General features: G+C 38.9%; 1 protein-coding gene and 1 long non-coding RNA gene across 3 annotated transcripts in view; both read left to right on the top strand.

Annotated features, from left to right (window-relative positions):
- The window catches only part of LOC138241228 (acyl-CoA-binding domain-containing protein 6-like), a 250,466-nt gene that overhangs the window by 103,391 nt on the left and 122,537 nt on the right, over positions 1–24,538 (top strand). The gene's annotated exons all lie outside the window — the stretch shown is intronic.
- LOC138241148 (uncharacterized) lies at positions 13,441–15,919 on the top strand. The gene is made up of 2 exons (XR_011190325.1): positions 13,441–13,696; positions 14,430–15,919. It is a non-coding gene; the product is annotated as an uncharacterized lncRNA (long non-coding RNA).

Genomic DNA, 24,538 nt, shown 5'->3' with positions numbered 1-24,538 from the left:
CTCTCCTCTAATGCTTAGGTAATGAAGAGGAGAGATCATCAACCACCCTCTTGGATCCTCTTGGGGAGATACCCCTGAGGGATACTTTAGAACAGCCAATTATGCAAAGCAGCATGTCTCTGGGATGTTACATGGAATTAAAATCCACAACACGCAGAATAAATGCCCCACAGGCAGGTGCCCAAGGCTGGAGATAAACCACGGGCTTTGGAGATGCAGTGCTATAACCATGAATTGAATGAGGTGCCAACATACCATGCTCATTGTGGTCACTGAGGATCCAAAAAGTATTCGTTTAGGTTATTAATTTAAACCTATAGGTGGTCATCTTGGAAATACAACAAAATATACCTGCAAGGTCAGTGTCAAGTCCGGAATTTGCATGAAGAAAAGTTCACCTTAAGAGGATGAATCCAAACATTCATTACTCCAGTACTTTTTTGTGCCTTCTAGCTCTGGTCTGTTTCTTCAGCTGGGCCTGTCGCACCTCCCTCCGGGCATCTTCCTCTGTCCTCATCTGTAAAGCTCTCTCTCTCTGATTTTCCACATCTGTAGAGCCGTCAGTGAAAAGGCAAAGCCGATGAGAAACAGCAGAAAGCTAGATTGTGTTGAGCACAGAACAGCTACGCTACTAGACATTTATATTTATATATGTCACCTGCTTATAGGTGGTACATTAATTATTGAGGATTCTGTTAGATCATGTGGAGCTGAATCTCTCCCCTTTTTACAATCTAGCAATTGAGGCCTTTGGGCATTTTTCAGCATATTAGGAGCATTCAGCAGCTGAATGTGGTCTGGGAAGCCCAAAGACAAAATAACTGGGAAAATAACATACCATACAGCAATGTACAGTGAAAATGTGAAAAAAACAAGAAACATGATTAAACTGATGTAGAAAACCGATGAGGCTAAATACTATATATTGATAATGCTGGTGATTTGAAAGCTGATAAATCAATGAAAGGGGTGAATAAACTATGTGTTTTAAAAGTGAGTTAAGCTACAGTGTGGAATGTAAGATTCATAAAAGCGTATGAAAAGTGTCTGAAGTCTAAGTGTGACGATACAGTAACATGATTCACTAAGGGTATCCACTCTGCAGAAATCTGTTCGGCTGGAAGAGGCGTATAAAGTATAAGGTGAGAGAATTTTTTTAATTCGCATTTTGCAACATAAAATGCTTAATTACTTGTCAGAAAGAGAACATCTTTTAAAACAGTTATGCTAGAGATCCTGTTATCTTTTGCTTGCTCCCCAATCATGCTGTATTTACAGAGGTGTCACAAGGTCACTTGCCAGAGTTGATATAAATGTCTCTAATCAGTTTAAGATGCAGAAGGAAACCAGCTATTAAAGATCTGTCATCCAGGTGATGACCGGGAGCAGCCCTGGGTCAAAATAAATCAAACTGTATTCTCATACCTCATCCTGTCTGCTGTACTGCAGACCTCTTATACGCTGTATTTCACCACTGCATATCTCCTCTGTTTTCGGAGCTCCTGCCTGGTGCCTTCATAAACAACAACAGAAAAGAAAGCTTCATCCACAAGGCAATGTCAGACAGCAGCAGAGGAATTTGTGAATGTGGTATTTCCGTAGAGCAGATGTTCATCTTTTGGACAACTTTGACTCAGTCAAGACTTCCACTTGCTTGCACAATTAATTAACTTAAGGCAAACCTTTACTTACAGTTGTATTCTTGACATCTAATGTTTAAACATAACAGTAAAATATTTACACATATTTACAGCGAAACAAAAAAAAATGTGATACAAATACAACAAATCAGGAATCCAAAAGGCAGGAACTTGCTGTTAAAGAGTGAGGAGCTTCCGTATGTTATTACCTGTCTCTGTTAGCCATAAACTGGTCTGAAATATTCTTGGATCCTTCCTCAAGGAGCCATTCCCTCACATCGGTGAAGCTGATATCCCTGGGAATCTCGTTCTGCTCCTGGAGCTCCAAGAACTTCTTCACTATTGTTTTCTGAAAGCCAGCACAGCCTTTTAATAGAGTGCCACACTCCCTTCATTGCAAGGTTCTCCTAAGCACTATTATAGCCGAGTGTGCACTTCAAAACCAACACTGACTTTTTCCATTAGATTTTTAATTTGAACTCACACCGATAGAATGTGTTTGCATATGTATAAGAGTGAAGGCTGAGCTACTGTAGTTTGTTGATCTAAACATTTCAATTTAAGATGTATATCTTGGATACAGTGGTTAACCTTGTTATCTCGCAACACTGGGGCCAGGGGCTCTATTCTGAGCCTGAGGTGATTTGTCTGTGTGGAGTTTGTATGGTCTCCCCATATTCACATTGGTTTTTCACGGTTTGCTCTGGTTTGCTCCCACAGTCCAAAGCCATACTATACTGGTAGAAAAAAAGGTGTCTAATTGGTTCTAGAGTGAATTTGTGTCTGTGTGTGTCTTGCAATGGACTTAATTCTGGTCAAGGGTGTATATCACCTTAAGCCCGTTGCTTTCTGGGATAGGCCCCGGCTCCCTGCAGCCCTTAGATGAGGCGGTTAGATTAGATGACGTGGATGGAAAGGGATGGATGGAAGTTCAAGTCGTTTTTCAGCCTTGTCTGGCAAAGAAGACTTATAAATTCTGTTTTGGACTACACACAAAAGCTGCCTGTATTAACATGTGTTTGGAAAAATACATTTGTTTGCACTGAAAATGGATTAAAGTCTACAGAGCAGTACAGATAAGCAGTGAATGCTCCGATTCGGGTGGTACAATTAGTGGTTTACCACAAAGAAAAACATCCAGATATATTGCCCAGCCTCAATGAATAAAAAAAACTATCTTTTTTTAACTCTGTTATCGTGAACAGAGAAGACTACAAGGCGACCTGTTTCAAATATTCAAAATCCTCACAGTCAAGTCTGCTTGTTGAATGCTGACTTCTTTCAAGAAACAGCTGGATGAGACTCACAGACCAATTAGCAAGTAATTACCAAACAGGCTTAAGAGCTTCCTCTCATTCGTAACTTTTCTTATGATATGAAACCCATATCCTGCATGCAGAAAGGACTATATGGGCTATAAACAACACAAAGTATCATGAAAAGATGTACAGTATGGCTGAACTAACAAGAAGAAGCTAAAATAGGCTAGAGCAGTGACAAACATAAGCAACAACATCGTCAGCGTCAAAACACTAAAACAGAAATGAGCTTCATAGCAATTAGAGAAGAAACTGAAAGAAAACATTGAAATTGATCCTTAGAATACAAACACAGTCAAGGTAGAGACTTCCTTGAAGATGACATGATGACAGCAGTATATTCAAAAGTGCATAATGGAGAGATCTTATGGAAGCCTTCATCTAGAAACGTTACTGATTGAGGGCTGGATAAAGGCAGAAGTCTATGATGAAGAGTCAGAATCAGATGGACGGTTGTTTAAAAACATCACACTTACCTGTTTAGTCACATAATTTTTGTCATACTGCAACTTCACATTGCTAAGGTAGTTATGATATTGATTGTATTCTTTCAAAGAGCAGAGGACCTGAAAACAGACAAAACATGTTTCAAGTACTGTCTAGGAGGTTAAATGTTTTTATTTTTATTTTACAAATCTAGAGCACAGTCAAGTACTCTGTGTTTGAATATCTATTGAGCATAAGGACTTTAGCACAAACCATAGGCCTGCTTTGATTACATCTACTATTACATGCTTTGATTACAACCAAAGGCCTGCCCACCGAATACATCTATGCTGGAGTGCAGACATGAGTTAAATCACGCTACTGGAAACTATTACAGCTAAATGAGCTAGAACCTGGTCTATTTTTTTTTACAACACCTCACTCCTTCACCATACCAAAAAAGCCTCATTCTTTGCACAAACTCCAAACAGCCTTACTTTCTTCTGCTCATTGATTAAGCCTCTGTTCTGCAGAGACTCCTGCATGCCCTTGCGATGGTAATAGGTGCGCAGGTGGGGGTCATGGAGGCTGTTGTACTTCGAATCCAAAAGGAAACCGTGGGGATCAGTCAGAGTGAAGTCAGGAGATGGCTGGTGCAGCTGAAATAGAAGGTAAGTATTTTATTAAAACATGATATGTACAGGTAAACACAGATATGTATCCCCCTATGTTTCTGAACATAAAAATGAGAATGTTTTTTTTCTCCCCCCTCCGAAGGCGGTCGCCAGTTTCTTGGAAGACTACTCCAGAATCGCTGTTATCATTTTTTTCTATGTTCTTGAAAATCAAATTCCAATTTCTCAGTCATTGTAGCCAACTAAAAATGACTACATTGCAAAAAGACAGTAAGCACAATAAGCTTTAAGGCATACATACAGCTGAATTTCAATAATGTGATCAATATACTGCGTCTAGAAAAATATATAACCTTACTCCTGATGTTATATGCACAAAGATGTCAAGGGAAGGCAGTTTGATTACAGTTTAATCATTACAGCAACCACATTATACTAACACACACAGAAATGTGTTAATGTGTCCCAGGTATCATTTCATATTATACAATTTTACATGTTGGTTTACCCCTAAAAAGAAAGAAAACCATGAATAAACATGTCATTTTTTACAATTTAAATGTTTGGATTTAAATAAGAATAAATGTATTCATGCTTTTCATTTTAGGTTACACTTACTTTCTCCGAAAGAGCAGTCCTGCAAAATTGAGGTTTAGACCCTGGGATTAACGGCAGTTTAGTGCCGACGGGTCTCTCCAACAGCTGCTGCTCTCCCTGCAGTGCATACAGCATGGTGTAGCAGCCCTGAAACACAGAACATAGCTATCGTACCTCACAGAACCACAGCCAAAACGCCAGAAAAAACAAGCAGAGCTGATGGCAGAAATGATTTCATCTGTCACAGAGTGAAATAAAATGGGTGTGGGGGCAACAGCAGGTATCAAGGACAATGTTGACTTTGCATAGAAGTTTGTATAGAATGACCAGTGACTTCAATGAGGGTGGTAATATGTGTCTTTCTTTGTTCTGGGGCTTCCTACTGATAAAGATGCTATTGCAAACATTGTTAATTACCACACAGTTCAGAGAAGACACATGGCATGTCAAAACTGGCCTAGCCGAGCCTCAGACTGAGGAGGTGGATCTAGAACATAACAATTCTAGAAAATCTAGAATGTTCTAGAGCAATCTTACACCTGGCCATCTGTATATAGCCATTTGATCAATGAGCCCCAAGAAGTTAGCTCTGCTTACACCCAAAACTATCAACCCCCCCCCAAAGAAAGGTAGGGGGGCTTTAATAACCCCAGTGACAGAGCCAGAGCACACAGAAACAGAAGAAAAAGGAATAACCAATTTGTACCACAGCACCCAGGAGAGGGTTCGGACACCAGGGACTCTCTACAGTGAGCAAGGGAGGAAGGCTTTAGCATTGTCTTCCTCCCCTCTCTACTCAAAAAATTGACTCAGAGACAAATTGGGGGGCATATTAAAAAACAGACTCAGCCAGGACTGAGGAGGATCCCTAAGACTACACAGAGTTTCTTTGCTATGACAGAAGCAGGCACACCAGGTCTCCAACTGGGGCTGGGTTTGGGAGAATATTTGCAGCTGGACTTTTCCTTTGGAACTCTGGTTTTGGTAACTGGGGTCAAATGGGGCTCTTGAGCTGGTCTGCAATATGTTCTGTGAGTAAGTAAGTACCTCTGGTGGATAAGTTGTAATATTTGTTCTGTGGATTACGCTATAATAGATACTGGAATTGCAAAGTACTGTAATACAAATGGAAATTATGTAGGATGACTTCTGGTCTGTGGATGCACTAGTGGTTCTGGAAGATAAAAAGAACTTGTTGCTGGGGGAAAAGGTCTTTAGAATTGCTAGGTGGCATAATCAGCTACAAAACTAACTTTTAAAAGCAGTCCCTGCATTTAAGGGCCACGGTTCCTGACATATCTTTTTATAGATAGGTAAGAAGAGTTACCCTAGGGTGTTCAGAGGGCTAAATCAGTTCATAACATTCTTTTTTTTTTCTTCTGCACAAACGAGTTGATTCTCTAAGTCTGTTTAGAGTTTTAGATTGGGAAGGCATATTCTCACCCAAGACATCTTAAGAGAACAAAAGAAAAGTACAGTACGTATATTTCCATAAAATACAGAACACATAGCTGGAATTTTTAAAATCACGTTCCATTTATTTTACCTTCTAGAGCATTTAAAACAGTATTAGAAATATTACTACGAGGTGTACGTTTTAACTGTTTTACTAAACCTTACATTTTAAAGCTAAACTAATGCTGATTTTTTTACGATTCACTACCTAAAAGTTCAAATATTTAAAAGTATGGATAGTACACTCACAGCTCCAGATCCCGGTTTCTTTCTCTCCATTTTAACCCTGATCTCGTTCCATTAATCCATTAATCAATTAATCTATTTTGAGAAAACAATTCCATCGTGTTCGTGAGCGTTTAGACTTTATTTTGTATAATTCGGACTTGAGCATAAACCACTGTATAACCAAAATGTTGTCTATGATAACATCAGATCTGCAAAGCAGTTGCCTTATCTGACGTATCCAGTGTGTACAAGTTAAGTAAAGACGTCATTAAAAGCTGCAGCAGGGAAGCTACAGTATTCGTCCCAGGACGGACTTGTTTTTTTATATATATTTATAATTAGGTTTTAATTAGAAAATCCAGACAAAAAGGCGATGTCCGATTTAAAGTTTAATTTGAATGTCGCCATTCTAACTCAAAGCCTTCACGGTATCAAACCTGTGTGGTCACACGTCCCAAACAGTCTGGCTCTGCCAGTGGAGCCTAGAGACCCCAAAAATATAACACACGGTTTGCCTTTTAATAATTTACACCTATAATAATAATAATAATAATAATAATAATAATACAAAGTAATAAACACTTGTTTTAAAAGCGCGGACTGATTAGTCATTTGTACAGAGCAACATAACAAGACAGTGGCCACAGTACATACGGAAATCTCCAACTGTACTATATTTAAAAACTACATCTTTTTTCTGTATATCAAGACCTAGTTTTCAGTGACTACTGCGATGTGCCCTTCCATTTCCTAACTTTGTTATAGAAAGCAAGTGGAGCTGCTGAAGAAAATATCCTAAAAATAACTACTTTTTGTAGTGATCGTAATGTGACGAGGGGTCCGGTTCACCTTCAGACTTAATTTCCTATAGAAGTATATTGTATATACAGTAGGTTTTATAGTCTTATAAACCCTTTTTTTAAAGCGTTTTATAATGCTACTCTTGCACTCTGCTGTCTCCTAGTTCCTTTCAGTTGGGCTTCACCGGTGAAATAAGGATGAAAACATCCTCTCTCTGCCCAGTCTTGCTTTTTGGCGGTTGATGTGTCTGTATGTGTCTTTTCTAGATATGTCTAAAACGACACCTAATATGCAGGAAGAAGCTGTTAAATTGGTAAGATGGTATCTGTAGCTGGGTAGCTGCAGAAAGGGATTGAAAACGTACAGACATCATTTTGGGTGCGACGATAGGATGACGTCACAGCGGAACGGCCATTTCACGAGGTTCTTAATTCCTCAGTCTCGAGATGTGTTCTGGTTGTTTTCGGTTTGGCTGAAGGTATTTGTACGGTAGCAATGCCGTGCTTTAAATTTCATACTTGGTTATTTAAGATCCTCGTTTATATGAATACACTATATTTATGGTATATAAATTAGTTATTTCTGGATAATCACTTCAGGAGCTCACTTTATCCCCTGAACAGTAGTCACTGTAAATATAATTTGTCTTTTATTTCCCAAAACAATTCAATATTTCCCACTGTACTGCATACAGTATTTGGCTTTAAGTTTTTCCTTAAAATAATTGGTAAAGAAATTTCTCACTTTTCAACCACTTTTCATCTGTAGCTCCGAGGAACTGCTGGTATAATGGTGAACAATGCGTGACGGACTTTGGGATCCTTTGGGATGGAAAAGAAGTGTAGAAATGCAATTTTAATCATGGTAACTTATGGTATTGTAGCCATTTATAGTTATACAGGTGTTGTCCTCAATATTCTCAGTCACAGCAGCATGACACATGGAATATTATCCATCCATTGTCTAATCACTTGATCCAATTCAATGCTGTGGAGAAGGGCTCTGCAATTACCAGAGGTCAGTTTCTTCATTTCTGTTGCAGTGTGAGAGCAAGGAAAATTACAGTCATCAACAATTATACTGCTTATCTGTTTAGTTGCAAGAGGATTATCCTTTCTTTTGGACATAATCTGCATTCGGATTTGTGACCAAGATTACATCATACAAATGCCAAAGATTGGAACGTCTGAAAAAGACTCAGTGGATGACAGAGGGATCAAATTTGCTAACTAAATGTGTGTTCACTGATTGATCTGCAGAGCCACACGGTCAGGCTGGGTGCAATAAGATGTGGATACAGTCCTTCAAATTCACATCCCTAGTAAATAAAGAGCATACAATCCATTTTATCACTCTGCAACTCACAACTGGCAACCCACTGAAGCTAAGCAGGGACACTATACTGTAAACAGGCGCCGTCCTTCGGATGAGACATAAAACCGAGGTCCTGACTCTCTCTGGTCATTAAAAATCCCAGGGCGTTTCTCGAAAAGAGTAGGGGTGTAACCCTGGCGTCCTGGCCAAAGTTCCCATTGGCCCTTACCAATCATGGCCTCCTAATAAATCCCCATCTATGAAATGGCTTCATTACTCTGCTCTCCTCCCCGCTGATGTGTGGTGAGCGTTTTGGCGCACTATGGCTGCTGTCGCATCATCCAGGTGTATACTGCACATTGGTGGTGGTGGAGGGGAGTCCCTATTACCTGTAAAGTGCTTTGATTGGAGTGTCCAGAAAAGCACTATATAAGTGTAAGCAATTATTAATTATTATTATTACTAGCTGACTAGTGACTAGTGACCTTATTTTAGCCTGGAAGAGATACATTATGATCATTTAATACTGGCAAATATTCTTGTAGCACAAGGGAAGCGGTACAAACATTATATTTCCACTAGGGGGAACAGTAGGTTTTTGGACTAAACTGTCCTGCTTTGGCAACACTATATTTATGGTATATAAATTAGTTATTTCTGGATAATCACTTCAGGAGCTCACTTTATCCCCTGAACAGTAGTCACTGTAAATATAATTTGTCTTTTATTTCCCAAAACAATTCAATATTTCCCACTGTACTGCATACAGTATTTAGCCTCTAGAATTTAATTTGCTCAATGTTAGTCTTGAAGCATGTAGTTAGTACTGTGTAGGTACTATCATTTAACAGCATTCATGAGATACATTCAAACAGAATATTAATTCCATATATTCAATTGAATCTTTCAAAGAGAACAACCATTTCCCTGCGAAATTAGGCTTTTCTCTGTCACTTCTCAGGTGGCTCTGACAATCAGCTGCCGTTAAATTGTGGCTGTGGGCATCTGTTTCAATGGAGTTTCTACTCCCTCTTTAAGTGTGATATTAGAAATACATATTTTTTGCTCAAAAACGTCTTTTTACAAATTAAATATACAGCTATAAACTAATATGATGTTTCGACTGTGAAGCCTTCTTAAGGTCTGTGAGACACACCTGAAGAAGGCTTCACAGCCGAAACTTTGTGTTTTCTCGGTTCTCTTTTCAGCATGGGATAAACCTATTGTTCCTTTACAGACTACGCATGCTGACACAGTTACCCATCTGCACTGCTATAAACGAATATAGCATACAATGGCATCTAATTATAACAACTTATACTTAAAGAATCTTTTGTTTTTAATCCACAGCATAATATTACATTATGAAAGACAGTTTCGTGCAGGAAAAAAAAGCACCTTTACATTTACCTTTATTTATATAAAAACTAGACTATTGTCTAAAATAGTCTAAATTGGTAAATTGTGCCATGAAAAGTTCATTTTTCAGTTTCCACTGTCTACATTCCCGGGCACGGCTTATATGTGCGTTAATATTTACCTATCGGATTAGCAAAGGTTAAAATGACACAATTGAAACAGGGTGAGGAAATGTGCACAAACTCCTCTGACATACTCATGAGAGAGAGTCTTTCCCCGCTTGACATGCTTTGAGCTTATAAAAGAGAGATAACCCACTGGAGAAGAACACGACTGTGAGTGACATCACTGTGAGGTCATAGGCATTGAGCAGGTCAGAAAATCAAGACTTCAAGGGGAAACTCAATACTACCCAACATTAGAGACATTCCTATTTTTTCAAGTGCCATCTTGATAATGGTTTAAGTTCCTCAGATATTTTTTAACTTCAGCTAGGCGTATGGCCTTTGACTTAAAAATCAGTAAATCGTTAAGGAATGCTGGAAGGTTTAATAGAATTAAGATATTCTTACCAGATCGAAACACCAGCATGGCACTGTAACCTTATTCTTTATAGAAATGTGACCATAAACTCTCTCTTTTAAACTGTACAGGCCTATTACAAAGCCAGTCAAAGTGGACAGCTCCACAGAGTAAACAGTCATAAAATCCAATGCTTCAAGTTGATCAATAATGTAGTAACTGTACTGTATATGAAGATGTGGTGATTGTTTTTATTTAACCTTAACCACCTGTTCTGAAAAGCATAGGTTGTCTTGTGTTTTGGAATACGTAGTCTGTGGTGTTATTGATTTAGCTAGTAAAAATATATATTTAATATTCATCCATTGCGTGGTTTCTGTGTAAAGTGCTGTCAGCATTACACTATTAATTTATTACAAAACTGCTGTGAAAACAAACTGAATGATTATGTTTAAAAGACACTGGAGATCACTTGGATTTGCCATATTTTGAGAAAAGTGTAGCGTTGAAAGCTAATACACACGTGTAGTTGGATATACCTATCCATGGGTGTATACTGTTAACTCCAAGGAGTCGGATTTAAGTCATAAAATCAAAATACAGCATAACCATTCCATTATTAAACTGCGCGATGTCAGTACTCCTGATAAACAAACCCTTTAGCCGCATCCACAGAAACATAAGTCGCAGATATGTGCCGAACAGGAATACTAGTATCAATATAATGTGCTTGATACGAACTGCCTAATGGGGCCACAGGAATAATTGAAGGCAGGTCAGATCCAGCACTTTTATTACAAACAAGCCTTTAAAGAAACACAAACAGAATGTACTTTTATGATTTGAAATAATTGTATATCGCCTCAGCAAAAATAATTTGACTTTTTTCCCCCCCTCCACTTTAGGCTTTGACTGTATAGGTTCAAAGTTGTTTCCTGACTTTTGGATCTTAAGCAACAGTGAGGGTCATATATTCAGTACTTCATTTAAAAAATGTTTTTTTAGATGCATGACTTTCTCATGATAAATATCCTTTCTAAATACATTTCACTTTTGCTATTAAGGTCAGTACTGAATAGTTTAAGAACAAGTAAAGGTTTATTCCATGCTGAAAAGAGAAGAAAAGAAACAAGAACTGACACCTGAAGAAGACTCTACAGCTGAAACATTGAGTTTCTTTTCTTCTCTTTTCAGCATGGAATAAACCTTTACTTGTTCCTCTGCAGCCTATGCGTGTTGACGCACTACCTACTTGAGCTACTGCAGAGTTTTCTTACATATTACTTACCACCATTTGCTTTGACTTGGAAAAACTATGCAGTATCTTTTGAAAAACAGCCCTTTGTCTATTTGTGCCAGCCACGTGTTACTGGCAGTCCTCAAATGTGTCAACTACTGTGAGGAAGGCCTTCCACACTCCAGGCCTGCTTGAGCACACAGCCCCGCCTCCTCTTCTCGTTTGACCGATCTCTCGGTTCGTGTCCGCGATGCAGTTCCAGTGCTGACCCCCACCCTTCGTCACACACCACTTGGAGTGGTCCACCATGATGCTGAAAGGCCTGGCCTCTGGCAGCTGCATAGTCTTCACGTTGTACACCTTGTGCGCCACAGAGCAATTTGACGGCAGAGGCTGATGAAGCTTCCCCCAGCTTTTGGCAAAGAAGTCGTCTCCTAAATAGTTAACCAGCAAACCTGAGTAGAGATCTGAAATGGAACAGAGTCACAGGTTCCATGTTAGAATCTGTCCCAGGCACACTTTCTACCCAACCAAAAACAGGAAGTGCACTACAGTAGCTACCAAAACGTCAAACTGAAACTGAGAACAAGTGAATGTGTATTTCTCCCCCCTCTCAGGGGTGGATGCAATAAGAGGTTCCCTTTAATGAAATCATAGCTTCAGTTAAGCATTCCTCACAGAGCAGTAACACTGAAACACAGGTAAAAAATGAGGTTTTCTCTGCAAACATGTGGCTCAACAAGGTAAAAAAGTATTGATTTCTTGCCTCTTTATCTTCACAGACTGTAGTCTTGAGTTTACTGATGCGGTCCATTGGGAACAAGAACACTATTTTACTTGGCCTGGGCTTCCAGATTCTGCAACTTGCTTGGTACGGCTTTGGATCAGAACCCTGGTATGTGCCTTGTATTCTGTAGGAGTAGAAAACCCAGGAGCTTTTCCTAACAGACACTGTAGGTCACAGATCATCAAGTATAATTTGTGAACCTTTAATATCAGTCCTATTCTGAGTTATTTAAAATTATTAAGCAGGTACTGTCACTATTAAACCAAACATTTAATCTTATAAACCTGAAATACAGTCGCTGTTTTATGCATATTTCTAGTTTGATACTAGTTTTCCTTCTTGGTTTCTCCTCAGGATGATGTGGGCTGCTGGTGCAGTTGCAGCTATGCAGCTATACCTTCCCAGCAGTCAGTGCTCTTGTATCCAGGACAGCTGAAGCAGACCAGCAAGGTACCCAGGGCAAGAAAAAAGTCGCTTTGTACAGAAACTCAGCTGTTGGTTTCTGTCATCCATCTGAAAATGAAAGCACTATGTATTTCTTGTACTTGTAATCTTGCAACTTCTCTGTTATGCCACAAAGCTGTGTCGTGAAGTCAGACAGATCTATTCTTTCACCCATTTGGTTTGACAGTTCTGTTTGAAAAGCTCATAAATATCCAATGCTCCATCCACTAAGAGAGAGCTCAGTAGTCTTAAGTGTAATGGCTAGATTAGAGGGCATCCAGTATGGTTCTTGATTGTCAAAAATTGGCCTGTGAAACTAATTAAATTAGCTTAAGCTAGTAATTAGTTGTTAATACAGTAACTAGGAGTTTTAGGGATCTAAAACCCAGAAATCTTTTTGGCCTTGAGAGCTGGAGCAGAAGATCTTGTCTTGATCGTTGCACTAGCTAATCTAATGTTTGTGCTGTGCTTCTGCGTTCTTAGCTCTCCCTGCTCATTAGAACTGGCGAGACAGTGAAGAGAAGCACAACATGTTTGCAGTCAGTCAGTGAGGTTAGGTGCAGTTTTAGTCAGGGGGCTGTTCCATGTCTTGTCCTGTGCTAAATGCCAGCATTGGGGGTTAAGACTTTTTAAAATAAACTAAAATGTACCCTACATGTTTGTCCTGTACGTATCTTCATGTGATCCTGCTAGATTTCTGCTTACCTAAGTCTTCTTGTGAATGGTGTGTGGAAGGCTGACGGTCTCGTTCTCTTATAGGTGTGGTTCAGGGGATGATCACTGGGATTCGAGGGCTGTGTAATGGCCTGGGACCGGCGCTGTACGGGTTAATTTTCTACATATTCCATGTGGAGCTTAATGAACTCCCAGTGAGTAACAGTGGCCTGGGAGCTGAGTCTGAATCATCACATCACTCTCAACACAATCATCAGGTAACGTACAGTGTCCAGCTTCATGGAATTGTCATTGAAACTCGTCATCTTTAGGTTTGGGTGTCAGTCTCTCAGAATTATGCTCTGGAATGTGAAATGTAGTCAAAATGGTATGAGATGGTGAAACAAATATGAAACCAGACAGGTAGGATTTTGATGTTCAGTTTCTATGTAACCATAGAACTTGTCTCTATCTTATAAAAGGGAATATCATTCTTCGCAGGACATGTTACCTGTCATGCCAGTATCCCAGAGGAGTCTTTCATGACTTGCAGTACATTGTAAGAATGGTTAGGTTAACACACTTGGATGCAGATTTTGCTGTTGATCTTCAGATACTTTTAGTGAGGCACTAACATTTTTTTGCAGTTGATGTTGGCCAACTAATAGCTGGTATCAGGAGTTATAAATGTGATGTCTGTGGAGTGTATGGGTACAGGTCACACTCTCATGGTCCCCCTGTGCAGTCTTACCTAAACTGTGGTCAAGTGAGTAGCTGCGTTGGTATGTGTTAGCTGCAAGGAGACATGTATTGGTTAATCCCAGCCTGAAAAACAGGGGTAAATCCAACATTTCAGCTGCTGAGACGTCTTCAGGGGATATTTCATTTCACATAGCACATTGAATGTCTCAAGATTAAGATATATAATACCCCTAAAAATCCTGGGTTTGGCGGGCTTCATTCTGCACTTTTTAATTACCGTCCCTTTGTGATTTATTTCTGTCCACGCAGAGTTCAATAATCCCTGGTCCTCCGTTCCTGTTTGGGGCATGTGCTGTGCTGCTCGCCCTGCTGGTGGCGCTGTTCATCCCTGAGCACACTAACATGGCCCCGCGGAGCAGCACCTGGAAGAAGCATCTGTCAGCCCACAGCCACCCCCACAGCCCCCAGGCACCTGGGGAGGCCAAGGAGCCACTCTTACAAGACAGCAACGTATGACCGCTGTTGCTTCTCAGGCGGTTTCTAGATACATCATTCTGCCATTTTTTATTTATTTATGGAGATGCCAGGTAATGGAAATTCAACACGAGTGTTAAGAGTACCATTTTGTAATATATTTAAAAATTGTCCAAAGGCACTATTGCAATAGCTCTATTTATTGAATTCAATATAGTTAGAGAGGATTTTTTATACATTTTTGTCATAAATTCTACATCGGCATGGCTTACCCAGGGACTTGTGCCTTGTAGAACTGGAATGTTACTGAAGACAGTGTGTTTGTCAGTCATCCTGCTTTGAAGCGGTGTGATAATATGGGTTGAAGTGCAATCGGTTCACTAGAGAACACTCAGCCCATTAAGAGCTTTACCTCTTTTCCTCTTTTGACCCAAGACAGACTTTATTAAAAGTCAGAATGATGTACAGAAAAAGTGGTGTGGCCTCTTAAGCTTGTACATGACAAGGCCTTAATAGATGCTCTTGGGTGCAAAAGCAACATGCAGTGGGTCAAGAACAGTTCATTCTTTTGCGGCTTTGTTATCATTGAAAAGTGAAAAGGACTTGGAACTTCGCTTGTTCTACACATCTTCATTTTTCTGTTCATATCAAGCAGTTGCAGCATGCAGTGCTGTCTCAGTTTCTGACTACCTTCCCATTTTCACAGTTTCAGTTGCAAGTAAGCTTCTGCCCACCAAGAGGGTGGGGATTGCTGGGGGCTCATGTAGTTTGTGTCTCAAGAACCTTTATCTGAACATAGAGCTAGGCGTTGTGCAGCATCATGCAACTCTGAAGCTCAAGACAAAGTGCACAGGACCAAAAAATATGCTGTTCAAACTAGGGCATAGTAGTGACAAGATAATGACCTGGTGTGAATATGCCTTTTTTGAACATTTATATTTATTAGAGGGCCTCAGAATATGAAATGAGTTTTGTGGCCTCAACTTGAAAGACGTGCATTTTTCTAAGTGGCCTTTTTCAGTAAGGATATTCGCAAGAACATGCTAATGTACCAAATAATAGAACATCAGATGTGAAATTCTCTGAAATTGTATATTTTTGTGTGCTCAATATATTTGAATGATTCCTTGAAAGATATTACTAGCGTGTAAAATATCGTAAGCTCAAATGTTTTTATTTTCCTTTCCGTTACATACTGTGGTTATTACACTGCTTCACTGCCTTGTTTTTCTTTTAACCTTCAAGAAGATACTGTCATGGACACAGTTCTAAGTGTTGTAAATATAAAAGAGGTAAAGTTCAATAAAGTGGATTATTTTAATGTATGCAAGATGTATTATTTCATCTTAGTACTGTGTAACTCCCTTCCCTTCTTAACTTCAAAACATGCTCTGACTTTAGACATCTCAAAATATGATGCAGGATTCAACATTCGGATAATAACTGCTCCAGCAAGGTCTCCAGCTGTTGATTTAAGAATGCCTGGAAAATCTGTTGCATTGTGGTTCCTGATGACTAGAGTTGTGCACCTCAACCTTTTAAAAGTGTTCATATTTCTGTAATTGGGCCGAATATATAGTAGCTACAGGACTCTCACAACCTTAGTTGGGCTCATCACTACCAGAATGGATACTGTGATGGGCTCAGTGGAGTAGTGGCACCACCCCGCATAGCTTCAGGTCTGTGCAAGAACACTGCCTTGATGAACAGATGAAGAGTGATGTCTGTGAGCGAGGAAGGTTCTCTCAATCTGACCGGCACTCCTTTAGTCCACATCAACAACTGCAACCTGCTGCCTCTTTATGGAGAGTGTTAATATCCTACTATAATGAAAACAGTAATTACAGGTATACAAAATATAAGACATGGCAGACTAAAAGCAAGAGAAATTCAAAGCAGATTTTAATTAGATGGATTAAGCAGTTTGAAAGAGGCAATTTGGTGCTGCTTTTAATTACACTGGTACTGTGTATGATTAAAAAGGTTGTGGCTTTTCACAGCGTTGGATTGGTTTTCCTAGAGTCTCAAACTGCTGCTTTTCCCAGAACATAATCCAAATAGTACAAGAGTTCTTTCCTTCTACTGATATTCAGCAAATATAAAAGCACAGCAATAGCTGACTAAATAGAGTGGTTGTCTTCCCTTGTCCTGGAGGAACCCAAGGTCTTAATCACAGGTTAGCTGAGTTCTGCTGAATTCTATTTTTTTTGTGTCATATTTTTAAATTTGCTTTCAACTATTAATACCCAATAAGGAAGCTGTTTAGAAGCTGTATTAATTAGGCTTAATGGATAACTATTCATAATAAATAGTACAGTACTATTAAATTCACGTGAAGCTAAAACCATACTGCAATACTTAGAATATCTAAAAACTGCAGGATTCAGAATTCTAAAGCTCAAATTACACAGTGGAGTAAAAAGTAACATTATGTTACTATACCTTAGATTTCACACAATATTAACTTTGCTTGTATTTAACTGCAATGTCCAGCAAAATCAGTCTTGATACAAAAAATGAGTGTAGATGCTGGATGTTTTCAGCGTGGAAAAAATATTTGAATATTAATACTATGATGTGCATATTGGACAATTCTATTTTAGTAGTTAAACCTTTCAGCTTTTTGGAATATTTCATTTTTACGTGTATCGCTTAAAGGAGTCCAATGTTTAAATGTTGGAACTCAATATTTTATGAAGCACTACTGCTCAATATAGGTGTAGGTTTTCAAAAATGTAGATCAATATGGTGTATATAATATGTTTACATTTTTATTAAGTGTCAAAAATCCTTTTGGTAAATGTAACATCCCTCAGGCTACAAAGAAATTAGATATACTCACATATAGAAGCAGGATATGCACAGAGAAATAGAAAAGAACAACTTTGAAGTATCATCTGAAAGTTTATTTTACATACTGTGCAAAGAATTTGTAATCAGTTAACAGGAAAAAAACATTTAAAAACATATAACTGTCTTTCTAAGGCATTTATTGCCTTAAAACAAATGACATTTTTGTGGCTTGATATAAAAGATTAAATAAAAATACATAACATTGTCATCATTCTCTGTAAAAAATAGTTTCGTAACTTTTTTTTAACTTTAAATAGGCTAATAAAATAAATAATTTGTACACATGTGTACAGTACCAATCAGATGAGATAATTATGCATTTACAAAGTATGATGCAAAAGTTAGGGAAAAACCCTTATTGTACTGTAAAATCTGGTAAGGTTAACCAGAAATAGCCTGCTTTTGTCTATATTATGAATGAATTATGAGGCAAAACAATGGATTTTCATTCAGTAATATTCCTTCCACAACATGCTAAATGGAGCCATGCACCCTGTCTGAGTCCTGCATGGTTGACTTTTCTTGTATTGTGTATTGAGATGCAATAAAATGGTTAATTGTAGCCGTAGTGCAAGAAGATGTTTAGTGCTCCCACTGCTGGCAGAGAGAAGCAGAGATGGAGAGAAACTTGCTGCTACACTGGTAGAGAAACATACAGTACTTCCCCAAAATCAGAACAGCTATCAATCCTACTGGGGAATAAACCTCCAAATAGTTTAGTTTAGTAGATTTATTGTACTAGATTTGTCGATGTTTAGTTAAATATTAATACTTTGGCAATACTGTAATCCATAGGTTATTTCAATAAGAGTCTGAATTTTAATACATTTAAGGAACATGTCAGAGCTGTGAGTATCAAAGACACAATCTTTCAGTTTTATGTTTTAGAACTTCTATTGCAGAAAGATACCCAAAACCAAAATTATTCATTTGCAGATTTTGGCTTTCCACACATCTCCTCTTGTTATACCTGAGTTTGGACACTGTTTTTCACCTGCTTTGTTCTCATTTTCCCTCAGCTGTCTACCCCTTTGTGCCTACTCTGTCTTGTTTTCTCCTGCGCCTCATTTATCTGCTACTTTCCCTCTCTCCCTCACATCTTAAGAAGGCTCCACAGCTGAAACCTTGTGTTTCTTTTCTTCACCTTTCTAATACTTTGCATTTGAATGTCACCTCCTCTAAAATACAAGCCTGACCAACAGTTGTATGAGAGAATGCTGAAGATGGTTGCCATTTAATTAGCAGAGGCAAGGTCAGCAAAATTACATAGGTAAAATATGGCAAGAAGAAGAGGAGCCAGAGGAGAAAATTAAACACACCACAAAGGATAAAGCCTGAAACTAAATTATACTGAAACTAAATACAAAATAAAGGATTCCTGCAAACCTGCAGGTTAGTGGCATTAATAAACTGTCATAACATACAGTACAAAACAAATGAAAAGGAGCATATCTTTTTGGGCAGTCTTAATTTTTCTGAGCTTTAGAGGATTTAGAATTGCAACAGGCATGGTTAACAGGTTCCACGCACACCAACATTATTCACATCACGAAGGGTAATGCTCCTGTATCCTGCATAAACTCATATTGTCTGAAGAAAAATAAAACAAAGGTATGACAATGAATTAAAGGCCTTTCAACGCCTTGTGAGTAAAACACAATGTTACAGTACATGAACATGACAAGTTTAATAAACGCTGAAAGAAGGCGGAGAGCATTACCTATCTGCACACAGTAAACCTGAAAACCACTGTAAACGAATCTGTCGTTGGAAGAAATTATTAGAGACAGAATTTAGTAGGCATACAAGATTCCTGGTTTATGTTAAAAAATAAAGGTCTTTCTCGATGTATCACAGATAGAAACTTCCAAAAGGCAAGCAAAATGAAAAGCTTGCAAAGTCATCAGTCCGTCATTTGTGAAAGAACAATTAACACAGAAGTGTGCAAATAGATTCCATTGTCACAGAAAACGTAACGAAATCGAGCAGCAATACATGCAAAACATAAATAAAAACACAGATTTCATGTAAAGTGCAGGTGTGACCAGTGCATAAACGTCCTAAAACATCCCGGAATTGTGTTTCCCAACGACGATGTAGACCACAGGATGTTCCATAGTGTGCAGCTCTGCGAGAAAACGTGGAAGCCGTTGTCCAGGCTGAAGAAAGGAGAAAAGAAAAGGAAGAATGAAACCCTATTTCTAGGGACTTTTAACACTAGTGCTTAGACCTGAATGCTGGAGCTGTACATTTCAACTAATACCACACACACGTATTCCAAAAATAGAGATGGACGGTACAGAGACCGCAGGAAATCATCAGCTGTACAGATAAAACGTCTGAAGAGGCGCAGTTTGAGGTCAGCACACAGGAAAGAACGTTTACATTATGCCCAAAGACTAATAATTCCTTTTTTGGGACTCCTAAACGTGTAAACAATGCAACTACGGACAAAAAAGTCAGCTCGTCAAAAATGCAGAATTACTCCGATAGCTACTCACAATTACAAAAAGGATAGCATCACTATAAATGTAGATAAAGGAGCAAAAATATAGGTATCCACAAGGAACACACAACAACAACACAGAAAAAAGAAATACCTGTTGCCTTGGTACAATGAATCCTTGCAGTTGGTATCTGCAGATCTCACTCCTGTCTGTTATGGCTACTGCCACCTGCTGGTAGAAGTGGAAATAAAACGCGAGTTGCGCCAGCAACGGTAAAGGTCACATTAAGGGATGTCAATTTTAAATGTTAGTTAAAACTACGTCTAGTGATTTTGTGCACCACTGAGTGCAGATTACAACAACTTTAGGACCACCAAGTCTCAAACATAATGCTTTCACTTAATCTGAGCCCTAGTTTACAACTTAAGATGTTTATGCTTCTATCTGTGAAAATAAGCACTAATTAGCACTGACTGTAACGGACTAACTGCTTATATCTAATATATAAGCGAAATAATACATAGAAAAAGCTTCAGGGTGGATTGCCAATCATTGCCTGTAAATTACCACAACAAACAGGACTGTTGGAAGAACATGTATCATTATTTGGTGCATATAATGCATAATATAATGCACCAAATTAGATCAATGCATTCTTGGGCAGCATAGAAATTGAAATTCACAGGAATGATGTATTCCAAAGGTAATGCAGACAGAGTCAAAGCCTGAACTACCATACCCATGAAAAGTTTTGCAGGCTTAGAAGCATGGCACAGTTCAGATGACAGTAGGACTTAGATACAGTACTTAAGTCTTCAATTGTTTTTGGCATTATGTCTAAATGCTTTACATCAATGTCCATTCACCACTTCAGGCTGGGATGCAAATAAATGCATTTCTTAACAATATCCTGAAATGAGTGGCAAGGTCTTCTAAAGTCAGTATAGGGTTTCATTAATGAATATGAATAAGAGGTGTTTCAATACACCTTTTTTAAATTAACAAATTAAAATAACATTATGCATTAATTATGTTGAGTATATTTATATTGACATCATTATCTCAAATTCAGTTCACTGAACATAGCACAAAGGCATAACTGAAAAACTGTTAAAAGACAAAAATGGACGACATGATGTGGTGGTAAGGACACTGTGATCTTATAAAGTTGAGCCTGGAACTGTATCTTTCTAGGGGAAAATTCCCCTCTACTTTTCTGGGGCAAAAATCAAAACAAATCCATTGCTATAGCAGTCAGCGATCTGAAATTAGATCTTTGTTTTCAGACCCTATTTCCATATCCCTCATGTGGCATTCCAAAAATACCCATTTACAACTTTACACCTCAATAACACCAAAGAAACACAACACAAGCACAATGGCAGTGAAATTCAGTCTATTGTGTCTGTGGCCCACTGTTCACAAAAGCACCCACTCTGGCGGCTGGAATGGAAAACGAGAAGCAAAGCGTCATTCTTTATTTTCTGAGCCTCTGCTCCTTTCCTGTAACTGTATAATTGTCAGCTGTTACTGTATCGCCAGTCTCAGGTGAGAAGCTGTTATAATAATGGTGAATTATTTACCGGATAAATGATTTCAAAGCAAAGCTCTAAATGAAAGCAAGCCCAAGCATGCATGACAACAAGGCAGTTGCTCAACACAACTGAAAGAAGGAGACTCAAAGCACTTCCTCAAAACCTTCAGAATCGCACACAGAGGGGGTTTCAGTGGCATGTTTCTACCATGCGTGTACCTGGAGACATCACACACAACTACAGTAGTCATCAGCTTATTCTGTTATAGAGCCAGATATCCTCAGATCTCTTAAAGCAAGCAAGGATCCAACTAGACAATACTGGGATCGATCCACCACTGCTGATGGTGTGATGCACTGTGTGATGCACTCTTCTGGTTCAGAAATTCCAAACCCTTTTCTTCACAGATTTGCAAGGTACAACGCTGCAGAAGAAGCCGTATTTTGGATGAGACTTTAAACCAAGGACCGACCCACATTTTGGGCACCACAGATTCATATATTACCATTTACAAATGTGGGGGTTAGCCCTCAAGCAAAGGGAGAATCCAGAAAAGGTTTTAACTTCAAGGCTTACTGATGTTCCCTCATCTTCCTCTGGATCAAAATCTGAACTACACTGCTTCTACTCTACAAGTCAGCACTTCAGAGACATCGTTATTGGGACTTCTTGATAAATAACTTCGAGTATGCATCCTCAGACAGAGAAAGAGACTGCATCCATTTTTTTTTACTCTGTGCCAGCACGACGGTACAGAAAATAACAGGTTGTGTCCTAGGCTTAACACAGCTAACTTTTAAACAAATACAATTTTCCCCTAGCAACTGTCATCTATATGCCAGAGAAAGATAGACACCCAGTCACCGTCATTCACATTATCATCGTTCCCTTCCACCTCCAGCAATGTTATTCTCTAATTTATAAAGTATAATAAACAATGTTACATAAACATAAGTTATTTCACAATGGTATCTGTTTCCATTCATGTTTTTATATCTATACTGCATAGTGGATTAAACAATATGTGATGCAACATGTGGACACTCATTTTCATAGCTCTGTCAACGTCAACACAACTCCATCAATATACATTTTATGCCTAATAGTGTATTCCTGTCAGGAATATTCCTGACTTCTGTGTGAGCCTAGTGCTGAGAAAAGCAGCCATTAAACAAGGTTAATTAGTTCTCACTAAAACTTTGATTTTAAGAAATATTGTTCAGACATAATGCGGAGGGTTAGCATTAAATGAGAGAGGCTGTAATAGAATAATGGCTTCACTATAGTTTTGGAGTAGTTTTAATATGCGGAATGGTGCTTTCCTACACAGAACTATGGGGATACCATGCTACAGTATACTTTTTTAAGGAATGTGCTCTGTAGTAATACCATGGACCAATATAATAAAGCACTGTGAAACCTTGTCAGAACCACAGGAAACAGAAGCAAAACGATTTAAAACCAAAGTGCAAGTGCAAAAACCACAATAAATCCGCCAAGGTGAACTTCGTTGAGATTTAACAGGTGAATTACTGAACCTGCACAATGCATTTACACCTTTTCCTCTGTTTGGGCCTCTACAGATAACGTCAGATAACAGGTCAAGAAGAAAAACGGCCAGGTTCTGATCTGCTGGGGAGGAAATGTGTACCGTCCCTGCGACCTGACAGCACAACACTCTGTCAGCAAGCCCCCAGCCTTATAGCTCTGGTCAGGACAGAGACCTGTAGATGCTAATTGTGTTCGACAGGCACAATCATACAGCAGGCAGGAGATTAGGAGAGTGTTAATTGCGTTCAGTGGCAAAGGGAGTCAGGAGGCAGCCTGGTGTCAGGGGAGTGGGCTGTGTTTGCAGGTGGTCAGGGGTTCCCAGAGGGTGGGAGGGAGCTTCACCACAAAGGATCTCTCTCTGACAGGAGGGCTGATGAGCCATGAAATCCCATCAGCCCATGCAGGGGGCAGTTTGGTATGTAAAGAGCACACTAGTGACTGTTGTTTTGGGTGGTTGTGTTTTGTTTTAATCACAGACCACCAAGGGATCCTCCAAAGCCCAGTGATTCCAAGCTGTCATTTGAGGGTGAAACCACCTGATGCAAAATCATTTTTAACTGGAGACCTTTCTGTTTAATGCATTCTTTTGTGGGTTCTTGTTACATTTACAGGTATTTTGGTCTCATTAACAATAAGACTAGGTGTTAAAGACTTATCAGCATCACTGTGGTTTGCAGCTATTGTGCCCCTCCTTCCTATAGCAAGGATGAACAACTGCATCCTGTTTGATTTACTTAGCTGTCCATTGATTAACTCTTTAACTCACTGCTTAAAGAATTAAGGATCTGCATCAACAAGGACTAGGGAATGGAAAGGAACAAAAATGCCCAGGCTGCACACACACTTGTGATAGAGAAAGAGGATAGATCCCTATATTCAGGACTATGTAAAACCTACTGTTATTTAAGAACCTTACTATTGTGACAGATCTCTTCTTATAGCAACCCTTTGATTAAAAAAATACATTGTAATACATGTATTGACTCTTGGGCTAAAACGTTTTCTTCTATTCTCTCTTTTAAATGCAGAATGCTTTACTCCAGGCTAATAAGATTTTGAATTGGGCACCTAGGAAATGTTAATGGTTTTCATCAGGTTCTGGACAATGTAAGGAAAGTCACGAATATGAGGAAATCATTTGGCCCACCCAGAGCATTTATTTGCTTAGCAGCCTCATTAATCTGGCAGGGCAGCCTGTTCCAGAGAAAGAGTATTCCCAGCACTCCAGTAACACGTCTCATGTTTTCCTAAATATCTAGTTTTCAATCAGGCTAAAAACTACAAAGGTAAAACATTTGTATTTGAAACTATTAATCCAAATAAGAGGGACCCTTTTTTGTTTTTCAAAATGCTTGTTTTCATTTTCTCCTTATAACACTTAAGTTTCTGTGCCAGGGGAGCACAATTCCAGCCTTGAAGGTTTGAAATGTCTAAAGGCTTTCATTTCCTAACTAGCAAATTGCCATAATTATTTGCCTAAACAAACCAGATTAACCCCTGTGCCCAGGTGTTTCGGTGGTGATTTAAAGAGACCTACTGAAAAAGAACAGGTGGACTG

The sequence above is a fragment of the Lepisosteus oculatus genome, chromosome 9 (assembly GCF_040954835.1).
Source record: "Lepisosteus oculatus isolate fLepOcu1 chromosome 9, fLepOcu1.hap2, whole genome shotgun sequence".
NCBI classification, from domain to species: Eukaryota; Metazoa; Chordata; class Actinopteri; order Semionotiformes; family Lepisosteidae; genus Lepisosteus; species Lepisosteus oculatus.
The sequence above is the reverse complement of the archived record's forward strand: the minus strand, read 5'-3'. Positions and strand labels throughout refer to the sequence as shown.